The 16,661-nt window shown below is 40.5% G+C and overlaps 1 protein-coding gene across 1 annotated transcript in view; it reads left to right on the top strand.

Moving 5' to 3' along the window:
• The window catches only part of LMBR1 (limb development membrane protein 1), a 73,701-nt gene that overhangs the window by 27,967 nt on the left and 29,073 nt on the right, over nt 1-16,661 (top strand). The window lies entirely within an intron of this gene.

Raw genomic sequence — 16,661 nt, 5'->3', positions numbered from 1 at the left:
TGTGAAAATGTACACAGATGAGGTTTGGCACAGGGTTTTGTTTCTTTCTAAGAGGAGCTGAGTAACCTGAAAGCCAGGTTTGGTTGTGAAATTAATGTAAATCTGGATCAGGTAACTTTTGTTAGGCCAAAACCATTTTTCAGTTTGGCCAGTTGCTTGGGGACATACCTACAGATGTCTACATTTCACTCACTTGACCTTGCTCCAAGGTTGCAAGGTCTAACTCTGGGCTTGCTTCGTTTTGTTAATGCACCAAAAAAAAAGCTGTTGTGGTGCTTCATGGGAGTGGTAGTCTCGCTGCTCTTTCGGCTTCATAGAGGGTGCTTCCTGAAGAACTGCTGCTTCCAGGAACCACTGTGGGAGCTTTCATTTTTGAATATTTTTCATTTTTGAATATTAAACAAAATAGCAAGGCCATACATCCATGGAATTAGGCCGTTCTCCAGGTGAGTGAAAGATAGGTGTCTGTAGATACGGATCTGTGGACTGGACTCCACCTGAGGAATGCTTGGAGAATTCTAGGACTTGGATTTTCAAAAGGAAAATGAACAACAAACACCACATCCCTCTTGCTGACTTAAATATGATTGCTGTCTTTGCGTTGGCATAGACAGTGAACTCTAGGTAGCATTAACCTATTTGTTTCTTTGGAACACAATGATTATCTTTGAGTCAAGGTTGCTGGGGGAGTTCACGAGGAAGAGACAACATTTGATCCTGCTGTCTTCAGTATAGTTAAGTGATGTACAGTGGTGATTTTTTTGTTTTATTTTGTTTTGGATTTTGTTTGATTATGAAGAAGGGTGTTCAGTTTCTGCTTGCTATATGTAGCCTGGTAGAACTTATTTTTTATTTCCCTAGAAGTGTTACATATTCTGTAGGAAACGGTATAATTTGCTAATTTAGAGCTGGTCTTTGTAATGTTTATGTCAATGAGTTAGACTATATTTTTTGCTCTTGTAAATAGGATCAGTCTTCTTCTACCCACTTAGCGGCTTGCAAATTTATTGTGCTTTCCCTCATTCTAATTGATGGCATTCATTTTCAGTGGCATATGGCTCTTCTAGTAGGCTCCCGTTTATTCCCTTGGGCAATAGTTTTTTTTTTAAAGCAGTTGAATATTACACAGAGATACAGATACGGAAATTGGCCACTCACCATGGATGGATGCAGTGCTTTTTCTAAAAATCAAACTAAACATGATTCTCTGTCTAGGTCTTTAATTAAACCATTCTGTTAATTCAGACAGGATATTTTAAGCCTAAGGGGGATAATTCTGTACCTTTTAAAAATGGGACTGAAATAGCCTTTTTCCTTAGTCCGCAGTTTAATTTTTTAATAGAGTCTGCAATTTCTCCATGTTCCCTCCATTTCATCTTTGTTAATGTATTGTGCAACACAGATAACAAACTGGTAAGAATGGGGCCATTTCACATCTGATTTATTGACCTCTAACGTACATAGTTTTTCTGCCAGGATTATATTCAAACATATTGATACAAGAGGTCCAAAGAGAGATCTTCATTTGCTTTTTGAGTTTTTTGCTATAATATGTCTGTCTACATCCCCTCTCACAAGAACAATATTCTGATTATTTTGTTTTATCCCATAAATAGTGCTAGTAGGTCCAGTTTAGGATTGAATTAGACATCCATGTTAATAATTTTCATGAATTGCCCCTCGAATGATTTTCCCCCACATTTCCAATACATCTGAAAATATTGGTCTATTGTTTTATATCCTTTCCAACTCTATGGGTCACATGTTTTTCAAGTCCAGCTGATAGTGAGGGGAGTTGGATGTTACTTGGATGCTGTTTTCTTTCATTTTTGTAAACTGAATTGGTTTCTAGATTATATTGAACCTCCTTCTTCTGATTTTCTGGAGATCACATTTTCATCTTGTTTTTCAACTTTTGAGAGACCCCATGGTAAGATGAACTTTTTTGTTTAGTCGTTAAGTCGTGACTGACTCTTCATGACCCCATGGACCAGAGCACGCCAGGCCCTCCTGTCTTCCACTGCCTCCCAGAGTTGGGTCAAAATCATGTTGATAGCTTCAGTGACACTGTCCAACCATCTCATCCTCTGTCGTCCCCTTCTCCTCTTGCTTTCATACTTTCCCAACAACAGGGTCTTTTCCAGGGAGTCTTCTCATGAGATGGCCAAAGTATTGGAGCCTCAGCTTCAGGATCTGTCCTTCCAGTGAGCACTCAGGGTTGATTTTCTTCAAAATAGAGAGGTTTGTTCTCTTTGTCATCACTTTCCTCCCAAGAAGCAGGTGTCTCTTAATTTTGTGGCTGCTGTCACCATCTGCAGTGATCATGGATCCCAAGAAAGTAAAGTCTGTCACTGCCTCCATATCTTCCCCTTCTATTTGCCAGGAGGTGATGGGACCAGTGGCCATGATCTTCGTTTTTTTGATGTTGAGCTTCAGACCATTTTTGGCGCTCTCCTCTTTCACCCTCATTAAGAGGTTCTTTAATTCCTCCTTAGTTTCTGCCATCAGAGTAGTATCATCTGCATATCTGAGGTTGTTGATATTTCTTCCGGAGATCTTAATTCCAGTTTGGGATTCCTCCACTCCAGCCTTTCGCATGATGTATTCTGCATATAAGTTGAATAAGCAGGGAGACAATATACAGCCTTGTCGTACTCCTTTCCCATTTTAAAACCAATCAGTTGTTCCATATGCAGTTCTAACTCTTACTTCCTGTCCCACATATAGATTTCTCAGGAGTTAGATAAGGTGGTCAGGCAGGCCCATTTCTTTAAGAGCTTGCCATAGTTTGTTGTGGTCCACACTTAATTTTTCTGTGGAAAATTTTCCTTTTCTGAAAGAGGTTTTGTTCCATTAAATTAATTGGTAGCAACAAATGAGTGCAACAGTGCCCAAATCTGAAACTGAACTTTGCAAGTGATTCTACAGATTCTAGAAACTGAATTAAGTACAAGTGACTCTATAGATTTGAACATTGAAACAGGATCTACCACAGTGACATGGTGAAAGAGTGCTAAGGTTTTGTTTTTTTTTTTGAAAATGGGTGACAAATCATGGCAAATCATACACAGTTCATTGGAACTGCTAAAATTAGTCTATCAGTAGTTTTCACTGACTTTCTCCCTTAATTCTAAACAAGCAGTTTACAAGAAATAGAAATTGTAAAAATTAAATACATGTACTCTAATAATTTCCATACAAAACATGAACTTAAAACTACTTTATGTGTGGTTTATTTTGTTCCTACCATTTTAGTTCAAATACTTGTGGGCTATTGGGACACTGAAGGGCTGTTTCATAAATGTACAGTGGGCCCTCGACTTACAGACGGCTCCACTTACAGACTTTTTGAGTTACAGACTTCTCTGGCCACAACATTTAGGTTCGACTTGCAGCCAGAGAATCAACCTACAGACCATAAAAAACCCAGAATGGGATAAAAATGGAACAAAAATGGCCGGTTATGGCATTAATTGGTTTTCAATGCATTGTAGGTCAATGAAGATTCGACCTACAGACTTTTCGACCTGCAGCCACTATTCCAATACGGATTAATTCCGTAAGTAGAGGGTCCACTGTAAGTCAAATAATCTAAGTCAGATTCTGCTCTATGTAGGGTGGTTGCAACTGGAAATTATATTTTACAAATTATCTGGAAAAACCACATCTGCTGTGTAGAGGTTTGAGAACTCTGTCTTGTGTGAAAACTTGATAAAACTTGTTTGTCACTGATAGTGAAACTCACCTCAGTTTTTAAACATTTTGTTACATGTGGGGCCTGCAGCAAAACAAGAGTGCTTTTATTTAGGGTTTTAGCCAGTCATCCTGTCTTCCAGGGTGTTATAAAGTATCACAAGTAGGGCAGTTAACGCTCTTGCACTACCAACATTTGGCATTTTGTTGCTCTTGGAGGACACTGGGCATCTTTGGGCTTCATTGGGTGGGTATTTTTTTGGATGGGAAGGAGCCCTTTTCTGTTCAGAATAGAATAAAATAAAGCGTTATTATGGTCTAAGACCAGCCACATTCTGTTCAGTGTTGTTTGTACTACTTTGTATTTCTGCATACCTTGAGGTTTACTCAAGTACTGATACCACTCTGTTGTCTTATCAGCATCTCTTGTTTTGCTCCAGTTCTTGCCTTACTCTATTTTTGAAACAAGATATTGTGATATAGAATATGTATGTGTGTACCAGGTATTTGAGGAGGGAAATTTATATTTCATTTGTTGAGTGTAAACCTACTGGGTTGGCTGAAGAAGCTCTTTGGCTCACATGTGCTGAAAACTCAGTGGTCAATGTTAGAGGGTTTTGGATTCAGTTTGTGCACTACTTAATTAAAGGATAGATACAGTACATACTCTTAATGTAGCTGTGGTGGTATTTCTTAAGATCTTAACAAAAGCATTATAATATAACATTTATTAGCTAGAGTTTCTGAAGCGGCATAAAGTTTGTCAGAATGCCACATTGGAGACAAGGGGATTACAAAATATCTACTTTTAAAACCTTTTATAGATTACTTTTGCCTTCACATTGATTCCTTTCTTTGCCTTGAAGTTGTTGCATAAAATTTACCATGGGCGACAGCAACATCCTGGCCAATTATGCAATGAATCCAGACATCGCAGTGTTTCGAACACAGCAGAAAAAGTCTGTGGATTAAGAAGTTAACTTGGAGAACATCAAAAGCGAGTGCTTGATAATAAAAGCAAATGGTAGAAAATTTGAGGTAACTTCCTTGCTTAATTAATTAGGTAGACCAGGTGGAAGTGAAGAGGCCAGTGCTGGTGCTCAGAATATCTATAAAGCCAAGCAACATGACAGCACAATAGAGAAGGAACAAAGATTGTTTTAATATACTTCTATCCTGTGTCACAGTTTGAAATTGTCCTGGTTTATGTCCCTTTTGGCAAACTTACATAAAAGTGACCATGTACTGTATTTTATGACCAGATGACTTTTCCCCTCTTGTGACTAATTTGTATCAGGCCCCCAGTATTAAAGAGACACAGAAATGAGTAGGAAGTCTTAGCCTGTATGTCTCAAGGACGCTTCATGGCATTCTTTCATTATTTTTTGCTCGCTTTTGCCACTGATCATCCATAAATTGTTAGAAATAAGTGATTAAGGAAGTGCTGCTTAGTGTTAGTGGCACATGGATGATCTTGGTGAGGCTGTCTTTGTGGGTGAAAGGAAATCAAGCACTGTGCAAACCCAAAGGAAGAGTCCTGCTGGGAACCTTTCAAGGAAATTTAACTTGCATAATGTTTTGATCTTAGTGTTTATTACAGAAGAATAGAGCAGTATTTCACCAGCTGTTGTGTGTCAGGTAGTAACCCCATCACCACTTCCATCTCTTCCTTTCTCATGTAGAATTGTTTAAAAAGAAAGATATATTTTAAAATAAAACATGTTAGCCTTATTTTTAAGGTATAAATTACAGGCTACTGCCCAAAGATTCATTTATGGCAGTTGAGTGGGTCAAGTTACATTAGCATTTCTTAGTTGTATAAAACAGTATCATATGTGTCCAGCAGTGAGAGACGCATTGACATTAAGAGTCTGTTTTGTAGTGTACAAAAAATATTGCAGACCAAAGAAAGTGATAAATATTTCTGTTATTAACAGCTACCATTCTCTTTCTTGTTATCTATTCCAGATTAGTCCTATTAATCATTACCAGCAAGTCTTCCAAGCAGAATTTTTTGTATTTCCTCATAGACATGAAAACTCTACAGAGTTTGGCACCTTATAAATATGTTGTGTTGTGTGCTTTTGAGAACTACATCTACTGAATGCATAAAGTATTACCCAGATATTCACATATAAAATAGTGCATGTAGGTGGGCAGGATGGACAGGACAAACAAAGTCAGAGCAAAAATAATCAAAATTCCATAGGACTCTTCTTACTGCACCTAATTAAAAATGGCTGTACCGCTAAAGTGCATTAAAAAAAATACATAAATGTATGTAGTATTCATTGGTTCTTGATCTCTCTTAAAGGTCATGAGCTGTCTTATTGAAAGTTTCTAATTTTATAGATGGATGGGAGTGGCTTTACATATTTGATTTACGGTTGTGTTTTTGGTGATAAATCATGTTTATTCACACCTTTGGAATATGTTTTAATGTAAAAGAAGTGAGACAGGTCTTGATTTTCTTGATACACATCTTGATACAGTTCCAAGAGTCATTTTATCAGTTTAGCACATGATGATTTCTTATATGAGTGAATAATTTCAATACATTGACTGAAATTTTGCTGCATAGCTATGCATAGTTAGTGGTGCTTTGCCCTAAACAAAGAAGTCTCTGTAGGTATTATCTGTTACATGCAGAATAGTACAACTCAATATGCAATAGATAATGCCTATGGAAATATCTTAATGGCAGTTTGCCACTAAAGGTTATGCCTTTTGCACAACTATGCAGCAGGATTTTAGCTATCATTTGTATACCACTGCATAATGCACATACTCTCTCGGCAGTTTACAACATGTTAAAAAAGACACATAAATGCAACAAATGCCCCAAAATAAATACATAATATAGATAAGACTCTGTCCTTAGCTAAAACCTAACTTTCAATAGAATTAAACAATTCTAAACAAATTTGAGCATCTCAGGTATTTAATAAAAGGCAGCACTGAACAATACATTGTAAGTAATTTCCTAAAAACAGAGAGGGAAGGCACCTGAAGAGTCTCTGTTGGAAGTATATTCCAAATAGAAGGGCCATGACAAAAAATATGGTTCCTTCTGTTGATTCTTTTGGCCTCCTTCAGTACTACCATTTTTAACATCGTAGACTGCGAGGAGCAGGTGAGATGGGTAGCTGTTTTGTGAGAGAGATGTTACGGGCTTTATAAGTCATGACCAGCACTTTGAACCAGGTATGTAAACTAACAGGGAGCCAATGAAAGTGCACCAAGCATGGATATGGCTTGTTCATATCGGCTTGTGCCTGTTGTTATTCTGGCTGTCGCATTTTAGATTTGCTGAAGTTTCCATACTAACTTCAAAGGCAGTTGTATGTAGAGAGAATTACAGTATATTTTAGAAATTACCAACACATGGGCCACTGTTAGGCATTTAAAACATTTTGTTTGATGTCGTATACCTTCATGATAATATTACAAAAGCAAGTAACTCTTTGTAAGGAATGGTCCCTGATTAAATTGTGTCTTTTCTCCTGAAAGAGTTTTTTTTCATGATTTCCTAGAAAAAAAAAACAATTTTATGGAGTTAGACTGGAGTTTTATTTGGCATTTGCTCATTTTCTCCTTGTTTGAATTCCTGAAAGTGGGATAACCGCAAACTACTGTGAATATGGCTTCTCCAAATACTCTTAGGAATGTGGTTAAGTCTGTGTGTTTATTTGGCATTTACTCTCATATTTATTTGTCTATAAAAATCATTCAGCACAGACTGACATTTTAGAGCTCTGATCTCAATGAAACATTTACTAATATGTAACAGAATTGTGCTATGTTATAGCCCATTTATTATTTCATTAGAACCAAAAACAAACATTTAATCAGTGGCATCAAAGGCTGTCCAGTTTTTTGTGCTATTATCTTAACGTTAACATTTTCTTTAACATTCAATTCATGTAAGGCATACTACTAAACTATATAAGACAGCATTCTCAGTGGCTCTGGACTTTCTTTGTCAGTGCTGACAATGCATTAGGAAACCTTTAAACATAACATTAGAAAACCTTTAAACTGTAAAGTCTATAATATAGTGCTCCAGGACTGTCAGTGACCTCAGACTGCAATCAGTAGGCATGATGAGCAAGTAAGCCCTAAAGAGTCACTCCTCCTTCTCTGACAATAATAAATGATTGAAAACAAATGAGCTGATATTATTCTTCAACATTTAAGTTGTTTCTTATTTTTCAATTGGTCTACCAGATGATTATGGTTAGATATCACATGATGAGGGCATATGGACATAGATAAGCAATATGGACCAGTAACTATGAAAGATCGATAGGGCAGTATCCTAGGGAAGTCACACCTGGCAGTTCATTACTAGTTGTTGCTCACGTTCCTTGTAACATTTCTGTTTATCAGTTGAGTTTAGAAACTTGATTTGAAAAACACCTGTGTTTAACAGGTTGTCTGATATTTCATTCCATACTTGATTCTTGTTCAGAGACTCGATGAATCTTTTTTGAGTTGTAACGATACATATGATCTACAGTTTTTATAGCTAAGCTAGTTCTCAAACTCACACTGCTAGAAAATGAGAGGATAACACCTTGCCCTGCTTGTGTTTATTTTGTGTTTAACATGTCACATACAGAAGCTGGCTGGATAGCTCAGTGGTTTGGATACCTGGCTGTAGAAACCAGGTTTGGGAGTTTGATCCCCCACTGTCTTTCCTGGGAGAACAGCCAGCCTTTGTAGTCATGAGACAGCTGCACAGAGTGATTCTGGAAAGGATCATAATAAGTCTGAATAGATTTGACAACACATGATGATGATCATTATAGGAGTCTCTGTACCTGTATTTCTTATTATCTGGCAGTGATGTGACTTGGTATGTGATAAGGAGTACAAGTGGCAACTTGGTAACTAGAGGCAATTTGGAGTAGTCATCAATGTCATTGTGCTTATACCAGTGTAAATAACCAATGGGATTCTGGCTGCTTTGAATATAAATGTATCGTTTATAGAATATTTTCCAAGGCAGTGGTTTCTCTGCTTTTTAGGAAGTTACTGACAGATGTAGCAGAAGTATATCACTTTAAACTTCCTGTGTGAGTGGCAGAAAACTCTGCACTAAAGTCAAATCAGTTTGCCTTTGTTCTGTTCTCACAATCCCAAACCATCTGATTTGTACCTCTGTACTTGGAGTTTAGTTCAGAATTTCAAATGCTTAATATATGTAGAAGTCCTCAGAAGTACCCTCTTCTATTACTCTGTTTCCCCAAAAATAAGACCTAACCTGAAAATAAGCCCTAGTATGGTTTTTAGGATACTCATAATATAAGCCCTACCCCCAAAATAAGCCCCACTTAAGTGAAACCCCGCCCTCCGTCATTGTGCAGCAACCAGAAGAAGATGACATGACTGTATTTGAATAAATGTAGATTGTTGTACATGAAAAAATAAAACATCCCCTGAAAATAAACCCTAATGTGTTTTTGGAGCAAAAATTAATTGCTCTTATTTCTCCTGTCTTATTTTTGGAGAAACACGGTATTTGCTCTGAAATACAACTGAACATTTTAATTCAAAAAACTGATTTGCCATCAAGAAGGAACTGCCATCAGACAATGTGTACTCCATGCAGGGAGAAAAACTACCCTCTAGGTATGAGCTGTAAACACATTGTGAGGCATGTCTTAATGTGTTTCAATTGACATAATAGTAATCCTCTTTAATACAGATTTATTGGGGGAGGAGAGAGGACTTTTTTCTCAGTAATTATGCTTTGTAGCTTCCTTGTCTCTCAGTGCTACAAGATTGTAAACTCAGCTGCCATTCATACATGAGCAAGGTTTCCAGCTGGAAAGTAACTTTACAGGCATGCTCTGTTTTTTGAAAGGATTAATTGTCAGGGCCTTGTTGATGAGCCTTTGCAGTAGGATGTCTATAATGATGAAAAGAAACACAGCGGACATATGGAAGTGGACTTGAAAATATATATGTGTTTTCAAATTGCTTTTATTAAAAGCTAAAGGTTAAAACATCCACTGTTGAATAGGAAGTGAATATTTTAACATTTCAGAGACTTTTCACAAGTTTACATGAATGTCTGGAACTGAAAAAAGTTAGTGTTAACAGTGAACTTTGGTTTGAAAGAAACAGCCTTTGAGCATGTGTTATTTGCTGTGAAGAATAGAAATATTTGAACAGACTAGTTAAATGGAATTATTACAAGGATGGGCAGACTGGACTCTTAACAAGAACTCTCTCCCCCCCCCCCCCCCATTTTAAACTGAAACTAAGATCCACTGGTTACAGCTAAGTACAAATGATGTACTCTTTTTAGTTCAGGATTGCTAAGCTGAGGAATTTGAGTATAAGAACTGAACAAATCCACAGTCTTTATGGACAAAAATACATTATTTTTCCTCAACATTTTCCTTATTTTAGTATTATAATTTTGAGATATCTGGATATGTGTCATTTTATTGTTGCCTTTTCTCAACAGTTGTTAAGAATGATCTTAAGTATACTGTGTGACAAACCCAGACCTACCGGGATATGTCACACAGTTACACTAAGCTGCCACCAACCATTCCCTTTAAGAAGTCACACAGACCAGGGATGGATTTTTCAAACAATAAAAAGAATAAGGTTTATTTTAAATACACACAGGGAAAAATAAACAATCAGGTAAATAAGATAAAGTAACGTGGCTTATTCTCACTCATACAAGCATACAGTTTGGTTCACACAGAACCCTTAACTTAAAGCACAGACCCTGAACCTATCAGTTCTGGCTAACCAACAGACACCTGAACCTATCAGGTTGGTACTCTGACACACAGAAGTACCCTGTCTGACACACAGACTCCCACAACAGCTTCTTCTTCCCAGCTGCTGCTTCGTCACCTCCCCAGTGTCTCTCAGTATCTCTCAGTATCCCTCTCACCACACAGGCATCACATATATATACAGTACAGCCCCTCCTCCTGATGTCCCGCCTTCCACTCCCCATAGGATGGAACTTTCCCTCCAAACCCATGACAGACAGGTAACATCAGTGCTGTATGTAACACCTCCCCTCTTTATAAGTTGTTTTGTAGGGGGAAAGCTAACGTGCTTTTCACCAAAAAACAACCTTGATAAAACATACAACAACAGTTATACATACCATATTATACTTACTTATACTTACATTCTAAGTTAAACCATAGCAAATAGGCATTTAAACATTTCCCATATACATTACATCAATTTACCTTTATTCATACAAACCAAATTCAAAACCAGGTACATTTAACTTTTGTCATCATTATATACACATAGTCCATGTTCTTTCGCCGTCTTCATTCTTCAGGTCTTCTTGATAAGGCGTCAGCAACACAGTTCACTGACCCTCTGACCACCTTCACTTCAAAGTCATAGTCCTGTAGGTTTAAAGCCCACCTCATAAGTTTGCTATTGTGGGTTTTCATTGTCTTTAACCATTGCAATGGTGAATGGTCAGTACACAGAATAAAATGTCTTCCCCAGATGTAAGGCTTGGCCTTCTGGATCGCGTAGACTATGGCCAAACACTCCTTCTCCACGGTTGCCAAATGTCTCTCACCTTTTTGAAGTTTCCTACTCAGGTAGGACACTGGATGCTGGTCACCATTCTCATCCTCCTGGCACAGAACTGCTCCTACGCCGCTGTTAGACGCGTCGGTGTAGATGATGAACTCCCGGTCGAAGTCTGGAGCACGCAGGACAGGATAGTTGATTAACGCCTCCTTCAACCTCTGGAACGCCGCCTCACAGTCGCTGGTCCACGGGATGCGGTCATCAGCCTTCTTCCTCGTCAGATCGGTCAGCGGAGCCGCAATCTCGCTAAACCTCGGGATGAACTTTCTGTAGTAGCCCACCAACCCAAGAAATGATTTGACCTTTTTCTTGGTGTTGGGTCTAGGCCAATCACGAACAGCTTCTATTTTGGCCTCCAGGGGTTTTATCATTCCTCCCCCTACCATGTGACCCAAGTATTTTATTTCTGGGCTACCCAGCTGACACTTGCTGGCCTTTACTGTTAGCCCTGCTGCACTTAACCTCTGCAGCACTAACTCCAGGTGTATCAGGTGATCTTCCCAGGTATTACTGAAGATCCCTATGTCGTCAATGTAGGCCACTGTAAAGTCACTGAGCCCTGCCAAGGTCTGGTCCATCAGCCTTTGGAATGTGGCTGGTGCATTTCTGAGACCAAAGCTCAGGACTCGAAACTCATAGAGACCAAAAGGGCTGCAAAAGGCAGTCTTTTCTTGATCCCTGGGATCAATTCTTAATTGCCAATATCCCTTTACCAGGTCCAATGATGAGATGAACCGACAACCCCCTATGGTTTCAATCAGGTTGTCTAGCCTGGGCATTGGGTAGGCATCAGGAGTGGTTACACGGTTTAATTTCCTGTAATCGACACAAAACCTAATGCTCCCATCAGGCTTGTCCACAAGGACTATCGGAGAGGACCAAGGACTAGAAGAGGGGACAATTATGTTCTCCCTCAGCATCTCGTCCAGCTCCTTCCGCACCTTGTCCCTATAGGGTCCCGTTACTCGGTATGGGGATACTGCCTGCGGGGGTGCATCCCCTGTGTGGATCCGATGCATCACTCCCTTCACTATCCCCGGCTTGTTGGAAAACACCTGTTGATATTTACTAAGCAGCATTTTTAGTTCTTGCTGCTGGTCTTGGGTGAGTGCAGGACTGATCTGTACCTCCTCTGGGTTGTATTTTACTTCCCCTCTACCCTCCCAGAAGGGTAATTCAGCTTCCTCACTCTCAGCTGCTTTTATCGCGAATAAAACCCTCTGTTCCCCTCTGTAGTAGGGTTTTAGGGCATTCACATGAACCACCCTCCTTGCTTGGTTCTCCTCCTGCTCTATAAGGTAGTTCAGGTCTGACATCTTGGAAATGACCCTATATGGTCCTGCCCATTTGAGCTGCAGTTTATTCTCTCTGCAGGGCCTAAGCCAAAGCACTTCCTCCCCTGGGTCAAAGTGTCTCTCTCTAGCTTTGTGGTCATACCATGTTTTCTGTCTGACCTTCTGAGCTTGCAGGTTTTCTGCTGCCAGCTCTAGATTTCTCCTTAGGTCATTCATCAAGGTGTCTATGTATGTCACAACGTCTTGTGGGTCATCCTGGGTGATCTGCTCCCAATTTTGTTTGATCAAATCAAGGGGCCCTTTCACCCTTAAGTGTGCAGCAAACATGTCAGCGTGACCCCTTTGTAAGATCATGGGGCGATACTTTTCAGGTACCACCAGCTGACTTCTGATCCCATCTCCCCCTTTTGAGATATTCCTCAGGGTTTCTCTATATAAAATCCCTTTTTTCTCCAGAAATCTCACTGGGGTTTCAGGTGTTAGCTGGGCGTCAGTCACCTGTTCAAAACACTTTTGGAGAGTGGCGTCTGCCTTTTGCTCCTGTCCAAATCTGCTGTCTGTGGTTAAGGTTTCCACCACAGCTTCTGAACTCCCCTCTGCTTCCGTCTCTGGCTCATCATTACCCCCCTGAACTGTCCCTGTGGTGGCTTGTGAGCGTGTAATCACTAGCACCCGTTTCACATGTTCAGCCAGGTCATTTCCCACGAGCACGGCTGCTGGCAGAGTCGATAAAATCGCTAGCCGCCAATCTCCCCTCCAGCCTTGAAAGTGGACAGGTACCTCTGCTACTGGCAGAGAGATTACCTGCCCCTCAATCCCTGCCACCTTTATGCTCTCATTTGGGATTATAAACTCCCTGGGAATAATCTGGATGGCACAGGGTTACCTGGGAACAAGTGTCCCGCAGCCCCCTATACTGACGGTCAAGTATTCCCACGTCCACCCCGGCTGTCTCAAACAACTGAGAATCTGTTTTCACCAGCAAGCAGCGCTTTACCTCTATAAGAGGACCATTTTCCTCAGCCTGATCAGCAGAGGTAGCTGTTCCAGACTGAGTAGCCATGGCAACCGGCTCCCTCAGTGACACTGAGCTTTGCTCCTTCTGGACACAGAACACAGCTTTTGGCTTGGTCCCACTAGAATTCTGAGGCACCATTCCTTTTAGCTGCTTTAATTTCTCACACTCTGAGATTAGATGACCCTTTCCCTGACAGAAATAACATTTTCTGGTGTATTTTGATTCTCTCTCATCTTGTTTTGGTTTTCCCTCCAAAATCTGAGGTCTTTGTTTCATGTCTGAGGGCTTCCCTTCACCATGGGCCCCTCCCCCTTGCTGGCTTTTCCCTGGTCCCTGAGAGTACTTGCTGTAGGTTTCTTTGGGTTTACCTACAGATTTCCCCTCACCCAAGGGCTTTCTTATTTGGGAAATAAAATCTGCGATCTCTGCGGCTGCTGCCACAGATTTCGGTTTCCTTTCCCTCACCTGGAATTTCAATTCCCCATGCAGGACTGAATAGAACTGTTCCAGTGCTATCAAGTCTTTAAGCTGCTCATAGGTCTCTGTCCCTTCCTGCGATAGCCATTTCTCAAGCAGCCTCACCAATTGGGCCCCCACTTGGGTAAAAGTTTGTTCTGGTTTTTTTGTGAGGGACCTGAATCTTTGTCTCAGCTGCTCTGCATTTATCCCATGTCTGGCAAACACCAGTTTTTTAAACTCTGCAAAATCTTTCATCAGTTCCTCAGGCATCTCGGCATAAACCTCAGCCAGGCTACCACTGATTAAAGATCGCATGATGGTCATCTTCTCAGTTTCCCTCACTGAGAAGTCCACAAACGCTCTTTCCACTAAGGAAAAGAACACCTCAGGACAATCTCCCTTGTGGTACACAGGGAATTTCTTCAGGTCAGCTTTAGACAGTTGGCCTCCCTCAGAATCCCTATTGTTATTATTGTTCTGGTTCATCAGTTCCAGTTTTCTTAATTCAAACGCCATTCTTTCTTTTTCCAGAGCAATTTTCTCTCTCTCCATTCTTTCTTCCCTCTCCATTCTCTCTCTCTCTCTCTCTAATTCAAATTGCCGCTGTTTCTCTCTTTCCCTTTCCTCCATTTTTTCTCTCTCTAACCTTTCCTCCACTTCAAATTGCCTCATCCTCAGTTCATGCTGTTGGGCTATGAGCAATTTTCTGAGTTCTGGGTTCTGCTCTCCTGTGCTGTCACCCTGCACTGAGCCAAATTCATCCTCAGAACCTTGGTCAATCTGGGGGTCTTTCACTTCACTTATTTCGGCCATCTGGCTTCGAGTCAAGGGCATAATCCCCCCCCCAGAACAGGCTGCTTTAAAAAGTCAAGCCTCAAAATAAAACGACCACTTTTTTCCTTTTTGCCTCAGAACCAGCTCTCCCTAGAGATTGCTGCTGTTCTTCAGCACTAAACTTGCAACAGTATCGAGTCAGAGCCTACCCCCCTCTGCTGGGCCTCTCAGCTGGCAAGCTAGCTCGCTGTTACTACGCAGTTTTGCCTCAGCTTTTTCCCGCCAAAACTAGGCTGCCTCAGAGCACCTTAATCTAAGTCTCCCCAGTTGGCACGTTCTTCTACTAGCGCACCTCCCCGTGAGGTACACCTAGAAGATTACCTACGCGCCTTAGACTGTCCCTGACTAGACCCCCCTTGCTCTGGGCACACTTGCCAAGGCTTTGCTGGACCGCTGGACAACTGGACCAGTCGTATCCCACACGCTGGACACCAATCAATGTGACAAACCCAGACCTACCGGGATATGTCACACAGTTACACTAAGCTGCCACCAACCATTCCCTTTAAGAAGTCACACAGACCAGGGATGGATTTTTCAAACAATAAAAAGAATAAGGTTTATTTTAAATACACACAGGGAAAAATAAACAATCAGGTAAATAAGATAAAGTAACGTGGCTTATTCTCACTCATACAAGCATACAGTTTGGTTCACACAGAACCCTTAACTTAAAGCACAGACCCTGAACCTATCAGTTCTGGCTAACCAACAGACACCTGAACCTATCAGGTTGGTACTCTGACACACAGAAGTACCCTGTCTGACACACAGACTCCCACAACAGCTTCTTCTTCCCAGCTGCTGCTTCGTCACCTCCCCAGTGTCTCTCAGTATCTCTCAGTATCCCTCTCACCACACAGGCATCACATATATATACAGTACAGCCCCTCCTCCTGATGTCCCGCCTTCCACTCCCCATAGGATGGAACTTTCCCTCCAAACCCATGACAGACAGGTAACATCAGTGCTGTATGTAACATACTGTACTCTTTAGAGGTTTATAGTTTGTAAGAAACGGGAGAGAGAAACTATTACAATGGAAGGCTGTATTTGAATGGGAACTTTGTGCCAAGGCACATACACTCTAATGCTAGCCAGGTTATTTGCCATTATTTGTTTTTCATTTAATTGTTTGGAATGGAGATGACATTTGCTAATACACTTTTCTAAAATTTTAGAGTGATGGTGAGAAAATGTTGATTACAATACAGTATGTGAAGATTCTTAGTGGAATAAAAATGCTAAGAACAATAATGCTAGTTAGGAATTGTATCATAGAATCATAGAATAGAATAATTTTGGAGGGAGCCTTTAAGGCCATTGAGTCCAAACTCCTGCTTAATGCAGGAATATAAATCAAAGAATATCTACCAGGTGGTTGTCTAAGTTTCTCTTGAATGCCTGTAGTGTTGGAGCACTCATCACCTGGAGGTAATCAGTTCCATTGCTATACTGCTCTAACAGTTAGGAAGCTTTTCCTGATATTCCACCAAAATCTGGCTTCCTGTAGCTTGAACCCATTGTTGCATGTCCTGCATTCTGGGATGACCGAGAACAGATCCTGCTCTCCTCTGAATGACAGCATTTCAGGTATTTGAAAAGTGCTATCATATCTCCCTTCAGCCTTCTTTTCTCAAGGCTAAACATGCAAAGTTCTTTCAGGCTTTCCTCATAGGGCTTGGTTTCCAGTTTCCTGATCATCCTTGTTGCTGTCTTCTGAACTTATTCCATACGGTCATCATCCTTCTTGAAGTGCATTGGAC

This window comes from Pogona vitticeps, chromosome 6 (assembly GCF_051106095.1).
Source record: "Pogona vitticeps strain Pit_001003342236 chromosome 6, PviZW2.1, whole genome shotgun sequence".
In the NCBI taxonomy this organism is placed as follows: Eukaryota; Metazoa; Chordata; class Lepidosauria; order Squamata; family Agamidae; genus Pogona; species Pogona vitticeps.
This window is presented reverse-complemented; position numbering and strand designations above follow the sequence as displayed.